At 34.9% G+C, this 13,572-nt stretch overlaps 1 non-coding gene across 1 annotated transcript; it reads left to right on the top strand.

Moving 5' to 3' along the window:
* Nucleotides 1-481: 481 nt before the first annotated feature.
* Nucleotides 482-588, top strand: LOC145118316 (small nucleolar RNA R71). Its single transcript, XR_013713272.1, has one exon. It is a non-coding gene; the product is annotated as a small nucleolar RNA R71 (small nucleolar RNA).
* Nucleotides 589-13,572: the final 12,984 nt, after the last annotated feature.

Genomic DNA, 13,572 nt, shown 5'->3' with positions numbered 1-13,572 from the left:
GCCTCGCCCTTGTTGTCGATACTTCTCTTTTTTCTTTTTGATACTCTTCGTAGGGATTCCAGTCCTTTTTAGTCTTTCTCAAATCTTCATCATAACGATCACCACTTGAGTAACATACGTGCGCCTTCCTATTCCCGTTCTCATCCAATCACAATCTTTGGTCAAATGTGGCCCAGAACAATTGTCACACCCAACTTGTATTGCGTGAATGGATTGTCCCATCTTCGTGATCCTCCTATCCATGTTATCAAGCTTTGCCATCACCGTCGCTAAGCTTTCTGAAGATCCTTCACCATTTACCTTTTCTTTTATCACATCATCTTGAGGGTGTTGATATTCTCTTGAGTGTTTAGCAAACTCTTCTATTAACGCCTTGTTGGTTGCCGAATGCTTCTTAGTCATTGGTCCTTGAGAGTCAAGTAGCCGGCGAGTGATCACATTGATTCCATCATAGAAAATGGAGATCTCTTTTTGCACGTTAAGATGATGTTGTGGACAATTGTGAAGTAAGCCTTTGTAACGCTCCCACACTTCATATAAGGATTCACCATCCAGTTGTTGGAAATTCTAGATTTTCTTCTTGAGCTTTGATATCTTTGAAGGAGGTTGAATTGTTCAATGAATTCATTGCGAAGAGTTTGTCCATGTAGTGATCGCTCCAGGTACAAGTGACATTAACCAATCTTTAGCGGCTCATGTGAAAGTTACTGGAAGCATCCTTAGTAGCATTGCATCTCGTGAAACATTTGGAACATTGAAGTAGTTTGAAATGTCCAACACCTCGTCAAAGTGTCGAAAGACATCTTCACGGTCCTTCCCAGAAAATGGAATATCTTTGAGCATCGAGAGAACGTGTCCATAGAGCTTAAAGTTTCCGCAACTGGAATTTATGGTGGTACAAGACCCGACCCATTGTCATTATGCATTCGCCTTTTGTACTCCTCCATGGTCATTTCCGCAATGCTCGCCATCGTGTTGTCGGATTGTCTTTTGACTTTTTCTTCTGAATCACTCTCAGTTTCTGGTTCGTATCCGGTGCCTTTCTTGTCGGGAGTCTTTTCGAAAGTTTCTACCTTGTCTGATTGAAAACCGCTACTAGATTCACCTTGCTTTTTATCCTTTTTCTTCTGAAATGCAGATTCTGGATTGTCAAGTGGTGGCACAATTTTAAAATTTGATCCCCTGGTCATATATCACTAAAACAAACAAAAAAAAACACATAAAAACGAACTAAAATAAAGTAAACGAAAAACTGAAAATTCCAGTTTTCACGTCATGACCTAAAGATGGCCATGTCGTGAATTCTGATAAAACTGAAAAACTAAAAATTACGCAGAAAATTAACTTTTTGCGGTTTTTGCCCCACAAAAAGCATCGATTAACTAATATCAATTAAATTAAAACTAAAATAAGTCGTTCCCCGGAAACGACAGAAAAAACTTGAAGTGCAATTTATATACCTACTAGTTTTTAATTTATTAACTTAACCAAACTTAACTAGCTAAAAAGCACTTAGGTGGTTTACCTAGTCAAATTATAGAGTAGTAAAGTAAGTCGGGTGTCGATCACAGGGAATGGTATTCTAACTAGAAAATAACTACTATTAATTAAACCAAAGAAAAACAACTAAATGGGGGGTTACTTATTTTGCAAGACCAACAACTTAAATCAAACAACTAGCAATTAAACAACTTTTGAGACTAAAAAAGCAAATAGAAAATGATTTTGTACTTTCGTTCAGTTTCGAACCCCCCATTTTCCTATGTTTGATTCCTAATAGAATAATTATATTGGCTACCAAATTATTAAGTAACTAGTTATCATGTTTAGATTCATAGTCTTTACCAATTCATGAACTACCATGCTATGATCAAATACAAGTAAGACACTAAATTGATATAGATATAAATTGGACTATGAATGATAAATCTATGAGTTACCTATCTAATGAGAGAATTAAGCATACCCACCAAAAAGACTAATCCAATCCACAATGATGTACCTGAAAATACAACATTTTTGTTACTTGACCAACCATCAGGAGAAGCAAATACAGAGGGTATGCTAATCAATAAGATTGATGAAGTAGCAATTAATGCAAAAATTGCCAATTGGAAAGCAAGAGTCATGCTTTTAATCCTCCAAGCTACCAACAAATGAACTATACCATTTGATCCCTATATCAGCCAAAATTATACTAAAATACATCATACAGGGATTTTACCTCGAATCCATGGATTCAATATGATTTATTATATTACTACCCCATATACCACATCAAGACAAGTAAATAAAGCACAAATTAAGGATTAATTATGCTCTCTAACACAATCAAAGTTATTAACTTATATCACCTAACTCTAGGATTTGTTCAATCACTAGATCTAGAAATTCACTGTTCATAAGCAACTAGATAACAAATTTATGCAAATAGAATGATCAGCTACTACACAAAACTTGTAGAATAAGCAATTTAAGCTAGAAATTCAACATGCAAGGATTATGATTTATCAAACACTAGTTAAACCAACATAAAAGATTCATAAATTCGAAATCAACATATAGTTAAAGGGTTCATCATCACCAAACAAAAGTATAGGGTTTTTAGCCCATGATTAAAAAAAACAAGCATAGAATCGAATTTAACTAGATTAGACATAGTAAAACTAGCAAACTGAATGGTCCAATGATACTCTTTGTCTAAAAATCTTCAAGCTTGATCTCCAATCGAATTCAGACCTTCCAAGGACTCTTCAGAAGGTTTTTATCCCAGCTCTCTCTGTCAAAATTCTCCATTTCGACCTAATGATCGGAATTTATATTATTGTCAAAATTTGGCCTCCAGGATGTGGGAAATAGATTCCACGTTGTGGGAGTCATAGTTATCTCGTATACACCAAGGAATTTGTGCTTCGTCGTAAAAGATTCTTAATTTGCCATGTGGTCACGTCATGACAAGTAATGTGTCACGTCGTGAGAATGGTTCTTACATGTATTCAAGAAGTTTCCAAATGCCACGTCATGGAATATAGATGTCCACGTCGTGGGAACTTCAATATGGTCGATATCTTCATCTTTCTTCTCTTAATTTCAGCTCCAGCCCTCCAAGTATCCAACTTTCGTCAGTTTCAGCTCCTTTTCCTTGAGAATGTCCTTTTTGGTTGCAAGATAGAATTTAACATTATAAGTACCAAATATCTTTGCATTTTACCAAATTAATGCTCAAATGTATTAAAATAATGCATAAATATATGTTTAACTATGACACTGTCACTACTCATGTATGCAATGATGATTGACCTTTCGGAGACTTAGGGTCCGTTTGATAGTGGAGTGACTGGGTCCGGTCAGCCATTTTGACTGACTCGGTCCGAGTCAGCCCGTTTGATAAAGCCCAAAAATGACTAACTCGGTCAGTAATAACTGACCAAGCTCCTTATTCAGTCCGCTTAAAAAATATGGTTGACTGAAAAAATAAAACCTTCGCTGCCCTTATCCTTCTCCTTTCTTACCCAACCCCGACATCAGCGACATCATCTGCGTCGCTCTTCCCTCCGACTTCGCCGTCCCCTTCCAGCGCCACCTCCATGAGCTCCGGCCTCCATCCAATTCATATAAGATTGGGAAAACTTCTTATTATCTTCATCAGGTGAGTGTTTTTTTTAACAAGATGTCTCGCCACTCTGTCCTGATCGGAAGTACTAATATATTGTGTTTTTGTATTTTATAAACTCTAAGATAAATTCTATCTCTTAGGTATATATGTATAATCGAGATGTTTTCAATTGAACTTCCATATATATCAATCGAATGATATCACAGGTAAGCTTTCGACTCTCTTCACCTGAAACCTATTTCTTTCTCCAATCATCCCCTATGTGTTCTGATTTTCTCTCTTTTCCCTGAAAATGATTTCTTTCTCTATAAATCTGATTGGTTGCTGAACTTTGATTATGAATTTCTTAAATCCATTGTTTGATTATGAATTTCTTAAATCCTTATTTATCAAGTGGGGTCTTTAAAAATCTTTACTATCAAGTTGTTTTGCAATATTTTAATAGATTCTATCCATATATTACACTGATTATCTCTTTGTCAAATGTGTTTTTAACTCTGATTGATTGGAATTTTACAATACTTGTCCAGATATAATGGTGACTGATGAACTGACATAAGCTTCAATTAGGGACCATTAAGATATAATCCCATGGTATCCAGTGAAATATAATTACTTAATCCCTAATTGATAATTTACATGTATTGAATTTATACTTGTGAATTGTGATCTTACAGTAAACAAATAAATTGCAATATTTTGCAGGTCAACTTCCAATTATTATATTTATATAAAGTTAATGATTGTATGGCCTGATACACTCTTGTTGAGAGTTAAGGGTGTGTTTTACATCAATCAAACTATGATACTGATATTATTTGTAGTGAAATTGATGTTTGTTTTTTTAATAGCACTTATAGGCTGCCTTCACTGCTGTATTCAACAAAAATATGATTTTTATTTATTTTTTGCAGAAAAAGATTTGTTGTTGGCAAAACAGCGTATTAAGACAAGATTCATCAAGATTCAAGCAGAGAAAATCTTGTTCTTCATAACAGTGTTCTAAAAATCTATTTTGTTTTCTTGATAAATGTGTTTGATCTTATTGTAAGGGTAGAACTCAATTGTGTAATTTAATTTTTGGTTTGTTATGAGATTGCATTCAGTTTTATTTTTGATTCATGGAACTTAAAAGGTGTTTGCTCTTATGTAATGTTTATAAAAAATGTAATGTTATAAATTAAATGATAAATCAAAAAGGAATTATTATAAAAAAATGTTGTTTGAGGGTAAGATAGTCGTTTTGCACAGTCAGATGCAAAATCAAACAACAAGTTTCAGTCGGAAGTTAACTCAGTCAGAACTTCTAACCCAATCAGCTTCTAACCCAGTCAGTTCTAACCCGGTAAGCAACTATCAAACGACCCCTTAGTGAACTTCTTTGTGTCACTATATATATACACAACAAGTAACATGTGTTCAACTCATATGATGTTGATTTTATCGATATTTATAAGTTGTGGGTAAGTATAAGAAACCTAAACAATTAGAGGAGTTGTTCTAGTGTTGTTTCATGACATTGTTAAATGTCGTGTTATTATCAAATGCCCAAATAAGAGAACCTTGGATTAGCTACCCCTTGAAGAAAAAGACAGTTTACTTGTTTTTGTTAGGATATAGCTTTATGTGTGGGGAACTCATTTTAATAAGACAAGAGAACTATTATTATGAGAATAAGTGAATCACTTTAAAATATTATTGTGTAGTAACTATATTGCATGTTACAATCATTGAGATGACAAAATGAAGTAATTAAGTAATAAGTTGTTTTGTGATTAAACTTGTTGAAGTTATTAAGGTTGGTTGGTGTCATACCACACTCACCATACTTTTCAAATGCCACGTCATTTTTTACCACACCTCACAAAACTGGTGGGTGTCATACCTCACTTTACCACACTTTTGTTTTTTTTAATTGAATAAAATGTAAACAATTAAAAATAAAAAAAAGGAAAATACTTCTTTAATTAAAAAAAATACATGCTAAATTAATAAAATGAAACATAATTGAAAAAAAAATCGAAACAGAGTTGAACAAGTCATATAATCATCGTTGCTTGGCACGTCATCAAAATCTTCATCCCAATCACCTTCAAACATTTTTGATTCCTCATCTGTATCGTCGAATAAGTCGTCTTCAACAAAATCGTCGACAACGGGTTCACTTCGAGCATTGAAGACGTGTTCCACTAAATTAGCGCGAAGGTTGTGGTTGTTGGATTAGGTGTCTAAGTCAATAACTAAATTGGTATATACTTGAATTATTAACAAAGTTCTTTTGGGTTGCCCTCAAACCTGGTAATTGAATAGGATGACTTTTAGAGAGAGAGAGATAGAGAGAGACTAATTTATCGAATTATTATATGATTAATAAATAATAATAAATGGATTTATTAATATATTATGAGAATAATATATTAATTAGAAATAGTATTATTTAATTAAGAATTAATCAGAAATTAATTAGAATTAAATTTGGGATTAATTAGATTAATTAATAGTGCAAGGACCTAAGTTGTAATTATTCAATAGTTGAACAAAGGGGTTCCAAAACCTTCCACATAAGGGTGGACGGCTTTAAGGTGATTCTAGGGTTCTAGAATATCCCTTGGAAATAATCAGGAAATCAGATAGATATTATTATTTTAATCAAGTAAGGCTTATCTAGGGTTTTCCTAACATCTATATATATGGAGTTAGACCCTTTGATTTTCGGCTACTAGTTCATAACCAAGAGCCAACCGAAATTCCCCTCTCTTCTCTTCAATTTTCTTGGAGCTAGGGTTTGGGTGTGAACCATCAGAGGCACGAGATTTCTGGTGCTTGCTTCCAAGAGTTTTCATGAAGGATTGTTTGATTGTTTACTATAATAATCAAAAGGTATGTAATCTTCTATGAAATTAGAAATTAGCTAAGGTTATAGGTTTCTTGTTGTTCAATATAATGTTACTTCAATAGTGTTATGACTAGGTCTAATAGGTTTGGGTTTGTGAAGTTTTCGTTAGAAGAGAGACTCATGCCAAGCTAGAACCTAGAAGTGAGAGATGTATTTTCATTGGCTACCAATAAAAGTCTTTAAGATACTTATTCTATAGACCTAGTGAGAATGTGGTCTTTGTAGCACGAAGGGGAGTCTTTCGCCAGAGAGAGCTCGTATGCAAAGCAGGACGGTGGGAGTACTATTGATTTTGAAGAGATTCAAGAGTTAACCAATGAATAAACCTTAGAAGATACTAGAGATAAACCACAGAATGAGACTCCTATTGAACCCATTGACAATTCATTACATCTTCGTTGATCTAGTAGAGTCAGCATGCCACCTACATTCTATGGTTTCCATATAACGTCAAATGGTGACATGTTTATCAGTGATGGTATACTTGAAAATTTGGATGAGCCAGCTAACTACAAGGAAGCAATGGCAGGCCGTGAGGTTGCTAAGTGGAAAAAGACAATTGACAGTAAGATCAAGTCCATGTATGATAACCAAGTTGGGAATTTGGTTGATCAAGAACTTGGTCGAAATACAGTTGGTTGCAAATGGATCTTCAAAAGGAGACCGGCATTTATGGAAAGCTACACACTTTAAAGCTCGACTGGTTGAGAAAGGCTTTACGCAAAACCCAGTATTGACTATGATGAGACCTTCTCACCAGTGACCAAGATAAAGTCTATTAGAATAATGCTCTCTATAACTGCCTTTCATGATTATGAAATATGGCAGATGGATGTCAAAACCGCTTTCCTTAACGAAAAGTTGGCTGAAGATGTTTACATGATTCATCCATAGGGTATTATAGAAGCAAAGTTACCTAATAGAGTGTGTAACCTTGAGAAATCCATTTATGGATTGAAACAAGCGTCTCGTAGTTGGAATCTTTGCTTCCATGAGAAAGTCAAAGATATTGGTTTCTCTAGGAGTGAGGATGAGTCATGTGTGTATGTCAAGGCTAGTGGGAGTATAGTAACTTTTTTAGTATTGTATGTTGATGACATACTTCTTATAGGAAACGACATTCCAACTTTGCAAGAAGTGAAGTCTTGACTTGGAAAGTGTTTTGCTCTGAAGGATCTAGGGGAGGCAGCTTATATTCTTGGGATAAAAATCTTAAGGGATAGAAAGAAAAGACTAATTGTTCTTAGTCAAAGTACATATTTGGATAACGTACTAAAATGTTTTAGTATGGAAAATTCAAAGAAATGAGAGCTACCTATTCATAGTAATGCCAAGTTGAGTAAGACTCAAAGCCCGAGTACAGATGAAGAGATAGCGGAAATGAGTCGAGCTACCTATTCAAAGTAATGCCCTGATGTATCTTTTGCTTTAAGCATGGTCAGTCTCTTTCAGTGAAATCCTAGCAGAGCTCATTGCCAAGCAGTGAAGAACATACTTAAGTATATGTGAAGGACAAAGGATCTGATTCTAGTCCTTGGTGGCAGTGATACATTGAGATTAAGTGGGTATAGTGATGCCAGCATTCAAACAGATAGAGACAATCTTCGTTCTCAATCTAGCTGGGTGTTTTTGTTAAATGAAAGACAAGTTACTTGGAAAAGTTCCATGCAGGACACGGTGGCTGATTCTACTTGTGAATCAGAATACATAGCAGCGAGTGAAGCATCAAAGGAAGCGGATTGGCAGAAGAACTTCATCGGCGATCTCGGAGTATTTCCGACCATTCAGGAGCCAATGGAACTTTTCTACGATAATGAAGGAGCCGTTTCTTTGACCAAAGAACCGAGAGAACATGGTAAATCAATACATATCGACAGAAAGTACCATTATATCAGACATAGAGTTGAAGAAGGTCATATCATAGTAAACAAAGTTTCATCAGAAGACAATCCTGCAGATCCTCTCACAAAGGCTCTAAGTAGGGTTAAACATAGTCAACATACTAGGAGCATTGGTTTGAGAGATGATATTAGTTTTAGTAGTTAGATGATTAGTTTGAAACTTGTAACAAAATAAATGTAATTGATTTTGGTTATTAAATAATAGAGACTATTTATGAGTTTGTTTACTGCCTTTGTCACTTATTTATTCTTGTGTTTTGTTTTAAATGTTTTACTTCCTAAATAATTTGAGTATTCGAAACTCCACAGACGCTCATACTTTAGGAAGTAAGTAGTGAATAAAGACTGTCATGAAATGGATTGTAGATTGTCTAAAGAGTTTGACATAGCAATTGTGTTGCTACAACATTCATGAGTACTCAGAAAATGGATATTTGAGTATTGGATAAACCCGCGCTCATAGAATTACTTCATGGATTCTATCACGAGTAATTTTGAGATGATAGTATCTTATATTCTTAAAATGGAGATATATGAGTTTTAGTTTACAAGTCGGTTGTACATTGGTATTGCGAAAACGCATAAGTAACATGATGTTAATAAATGTAGTGGCATGTATGATTTGATGAGTAAAGGATACAAGCATATGAGTAAAAATGTATTCTTTCCTTTTTCCCTAACGGGAAAAGCGATATCTTTGGGCCCCTCGGTGATTTGGTGTTGACTTATCGTGTTGGGCCTAGCCATGACTAAATTGATATGTTCAATTAGAAGTCTTAAGACGTCATCACAAATCAGGAAATCGGGAAACAGAATTCTGGACAATGAGATTGATTCTAATCCATGTCTCCTATCCATACGATATCTTGTAGAACGAAGGAATATTTGATCACTTATCTTAGGATTAATGTCTGATCAGATCAGAGACTCGAGTTGCTTTTGGAAGCACCATTTGCTGATAATTTAGAAGTTATACTGGCAATTGTAGTTATAGATTTATCCAAGTGGGAGACTATTGGATTAGGTGTATAAGCCAATAACTAAATTGGTATATACTTGAATTATTAACAAAGTCTTTTTGTGTTGCCCTCAAACCTGAAAATTGAATAAGATGACTTTTAGAAGAAACTAATTTATTGATTTATTATATGATTAATAAATAACAATAAATAGATTTATTAATATATTATGAGAATAATATATTAATTAGAAAAAGTTATATTTAATTAAGAATTAATCAGAAATTAATTAGAATTAATTTTAGGATTAATTGGATTAATTAACAGTCCAAGGACCTAAGCTGTAATTATTCAATAGTTGAACAAAGGGGTTCCAGAACCTTCCGCATAAGCGTGGACGGTTTTGGGGTGATTCTAGGGTTCTAGAACATCCCTTGGAGATAATCAGGAAACAAGATAATTACTTGATTTAAGATATTATTATTTTAATCAAGTAAGGCTTATCTAGGGTTTTCCTAACAGCTATATATATGGCCTTAGACCCTCTGATTTTCGGCCAGTAATTCATAACCAAGAGCCAGCCAAAATTTTGTTGGATTAGGTGTCTAAGCCCATAACTATATTTGGTATGTACTTGACCCGATAGTAGCATGGTCCTTTTAGGTTGCCTTCACCATATCAACTTGACCGGATGAATTATGGAGAAAGAGGTTAATTATGATTTATTAATATATTATATGAATAATATATTAAAAGAGAAATCATATTATTTAATTAATATTGGTCAAGAATTAATTCAGAATTAATTTTGTGGTCAAAAGAGATTAATTAAATTAAGGGGACTGGTACTTTAATTATAAGATAGTTACAAAGTTGGGCTTAGGATCCATAAGGAAGGGATAGACGAAATTTATGTAGGAGTCCACATAGAATTCGTCCAAGGGGCCTTCTGGAAGGATCATATGAGCTGCTTAAGGACTAAGCAACTGGATTAGGGTTTTGACTGAAACCCTAACTGCTCAGCTATATAAGGGACCCCATGGCATCTCAAAATCGGCCACTAGAAACCCTAAAAGGATCTTGAGCCGATTTTGTGCCTCTTTCTCTCTCTCTAATATTCCTCCATTGCTTGTGGTGTTTGTGATCTATTAGAGGCATCGCATTTGAGGTGTTAGGTTCTCAAAGGTTGAAGATCAAGCAAGCTACAATTGAAAGGTAAGATTCTAACTATGTATTAGATACAAATTTTGATTTATGCATGCTAGTTTAGGGTTATGGCTTTGCATGATTATTATTGCATGTACAATTAGAAAAAACCTAGATCCAAAGCTTTAGGGTTGCATGTGCACCATAGGATTGATGTAATGCTCAAAACCCATCAGTGGTATCAGAGACCGGTTCGTTTTTATGTTGTATATGATGCATTGCTTAATTGTTCTTAGCTGAAAAAGTCGAAATTCTGCAATCTGCTTGATGAACTCGTCGAGTCCTCTGATGAACTCGACGATTAGGGCTGCTCGACGAATCCAAAGCTTGACTCGATGAGTCGGCTCGTCAGTTGGCAGATTTTTCGGGATTTTGACCAGAATTGGATTGGGATAATTATCAAAAACGTTTTTGACTGATAAAACTCGAATTTTATTATATGGTAATGATTATCCTCATCCAATTAGAATATAATTGTCAAACTATAAGATAAATATTAGTTTATATGATAAAGATAACTATTTGTATTATTTGATGTGAATTATCTTGCCATAAATTGAATTAGGTCAAATTTAGATATTGACAAATTAATTGATTAATTAAATTATTTTTAATTTGATCTAGAAAGGTTTTGAAAAGTTTCAAAATTTGCCCTCAAGTTTTGGAATTTAAATTTTGTTTAAAAAGTTTTAATTTTGAAATATTTAAATTCTAAACCTTAGTTTTTTAAATGTTTAAAATTCAACCCTTATACTATTATAATATTAAAAGATTAATAATTATATATATGTATAAGATAAGTCAGTCTTACCGTTAGTAGGCCTCATTCACGAAGCTGGTCTATAAGGGGTGTTTAAGGAAGCGGCCTGTAAAATGACCGTCATTGGGTATCCACTCTTACCCACCGCACTCTTGACTACTGGAGGGTCGTTAGCCGAACGTGTAGGATAGGACAAACTAATTCCTCATAATAAGTATAATGATTTTATAAAGTAACTAAATGTTTTCATAAATTTCCAATCTTAGTTACTTTAGGAAAAATGTGAAAAATGATGCTATTCCATGAAATTGCACTTTGCACCTTGCCAAGTCGTTAGTGGAGCATGTGTGGCTAACCGGTACACTAATTTGGGACTAGCAAGAGTGGCAAAGGGTAGCTCAATGTTTATCATAGATTAATGGAGTATGTGTGGTTAACCGGCACATTGATTAGGTGATAAATGACATCAAGAGTACCAAGCACATTTACACAGTTATTCACACCTTGTTTGTGATCCTCGGCATCCCAATCACAAACTTGAAGGGCATAATCGAGATTTAAACATTCCATTGAAAAGTTCAATGAATCTCAAAAGAATCTAGGAATTTCAATTCATTTAAAATTTAATATTCTTTTTCGTTTTTCATGGTGGAAATTGGTAAATCGTCATTTACCTACCTTCAAATTATTTGCAATTAGATTACGGCATCCCTCTTTTGAATTGTAAATAATTGTGTTGGATCCTAGCCCTAATTTTTCATTTGGGTGTTAAATTGGGGATTCTTATCTAATCTAAACTTTGTCTATTTTCTTTTTCAGATGTCTACCTCAAACAACAACCCTTCTAGCTCCAACCCTTCTGGCTCTTTCTCCCTCATGAACTTGTGTGGGAGGGTGATCTTTGATGGATCCAATTTTAACAATTGGATTCGCAAAATTCACATGGTCACCCGCTACGAGGACAAAGAGTATGTTCTCGACAAGGAACTAAAGGAGATTGACCACAACACTGCTACTCCTAAGCAAATCACTCAATATGATGCTCATGAGAGGGACGCGACAAAGGTGTCGTGTATCATGCTTGCGACCATGACTGCCGAACTCCAAAAGTCTTACGAGGACTACTATCCTTATGAGATGCACCAATATTTGATGGAAAGGTACCATCAAAGTGCGAGGCAGGAAAGGTACGAGATCATCGCCTCCATGATTACTACAAAGATGAAGGATGGAGAGTCCATCACGGCCCACTTACAAAAGATGCAGAGATTTGTGGACCGCTTGCTAAAGTTGAAGGTAAACTTCGACGAAGAGTTGGCCATAAATATTATCCTACACTCTTTTCCTCCTTGTTATGATCAGTTTCGTATGACCTATCACATGAACAAGGAAGAGGTCACTCTAAGCAAGCTCCAAGGCCTTCTACGAACTGTTGAGAGTAGTTTGAAAGGCAAATCTGTTGCATCTACTCCTAACTACTGATGCCCCTGTCTTGGCAATTAGACAAGGGAAGGGAAGAAGAGGAAGGCTCCTTCTAAGAGCCACAAAGGAAAGTCCCATGATGGATACTCTTCTAGTGGGACCAAAGGTGGTTCTGTTGCTCCCTCTTCCAATCCAAAGGATGCAGTGTGCTTCTACTGTCACGACAAAGGGCATTGGAAATGAAGTTGCCCGAAGTATCTGCAAGACATCAAGGATGGGAAGATAAAGCCCACCTTCGCAGGTATTTACACTATTCAATCTAACAACTCATCACATGCTATTTCTTGGGTCCTTGATACAGGATGTGGTTTTCACATTTGTTCTGATTATCAGGGTCTAAGAAGAAGTAGGGATGTGGAGGATGGGAAGATGAACTTGATCATGAGGAACAGGAAAGAGTCTGATGTCACCAAGATTATAGTTTATTCTTTAGTGCTTAGTAGTGGGTTAGGTTTAGAGTTGAATAATTGTTGTTACTCGTCAGAAATGACGCGAAACATTATTTCTTTTCATGGTTGGTATAAACAAGGTTTTAGATTTTGTTTAATAATGAAATTGGTTCTATTAATGCTTTCTTGAATGGTACTTTCTATTTTGAAGCATTTCCTTGTAATGGTATATATGAAACTGTGATGGTTATAGACAACATAGGAAATAATATGTTGCATATTGATTCGTCCAATGGTTTGGACAAAGCATGCTTGTGGTATTGTCTTCTTGGACATATCAACAAGAAACGCATAGCCCAACTC

This window comes from Lactuca virosa, chromosome 5, assembly GCF_052849685.1.
Source record: "Lactuca virosa cultivar CGN04683 chromosome 5, Lactuca_virosa_CGN04683_v6, whole genome shotgun sequence".
NCBI classification, from domain to species: domain Eukaryota; kingdom Viridiplantae; phylum Streptophyta; class Magnoliopsida; order Asterales; family Asteraceae; genus Lactuca; species Lactuca virosa.
The sequence above is the reverse complement of the archived record's forward strand: the minus strand, read 5'-3'. Positions and strand labels throughout refer to the sequence as shown.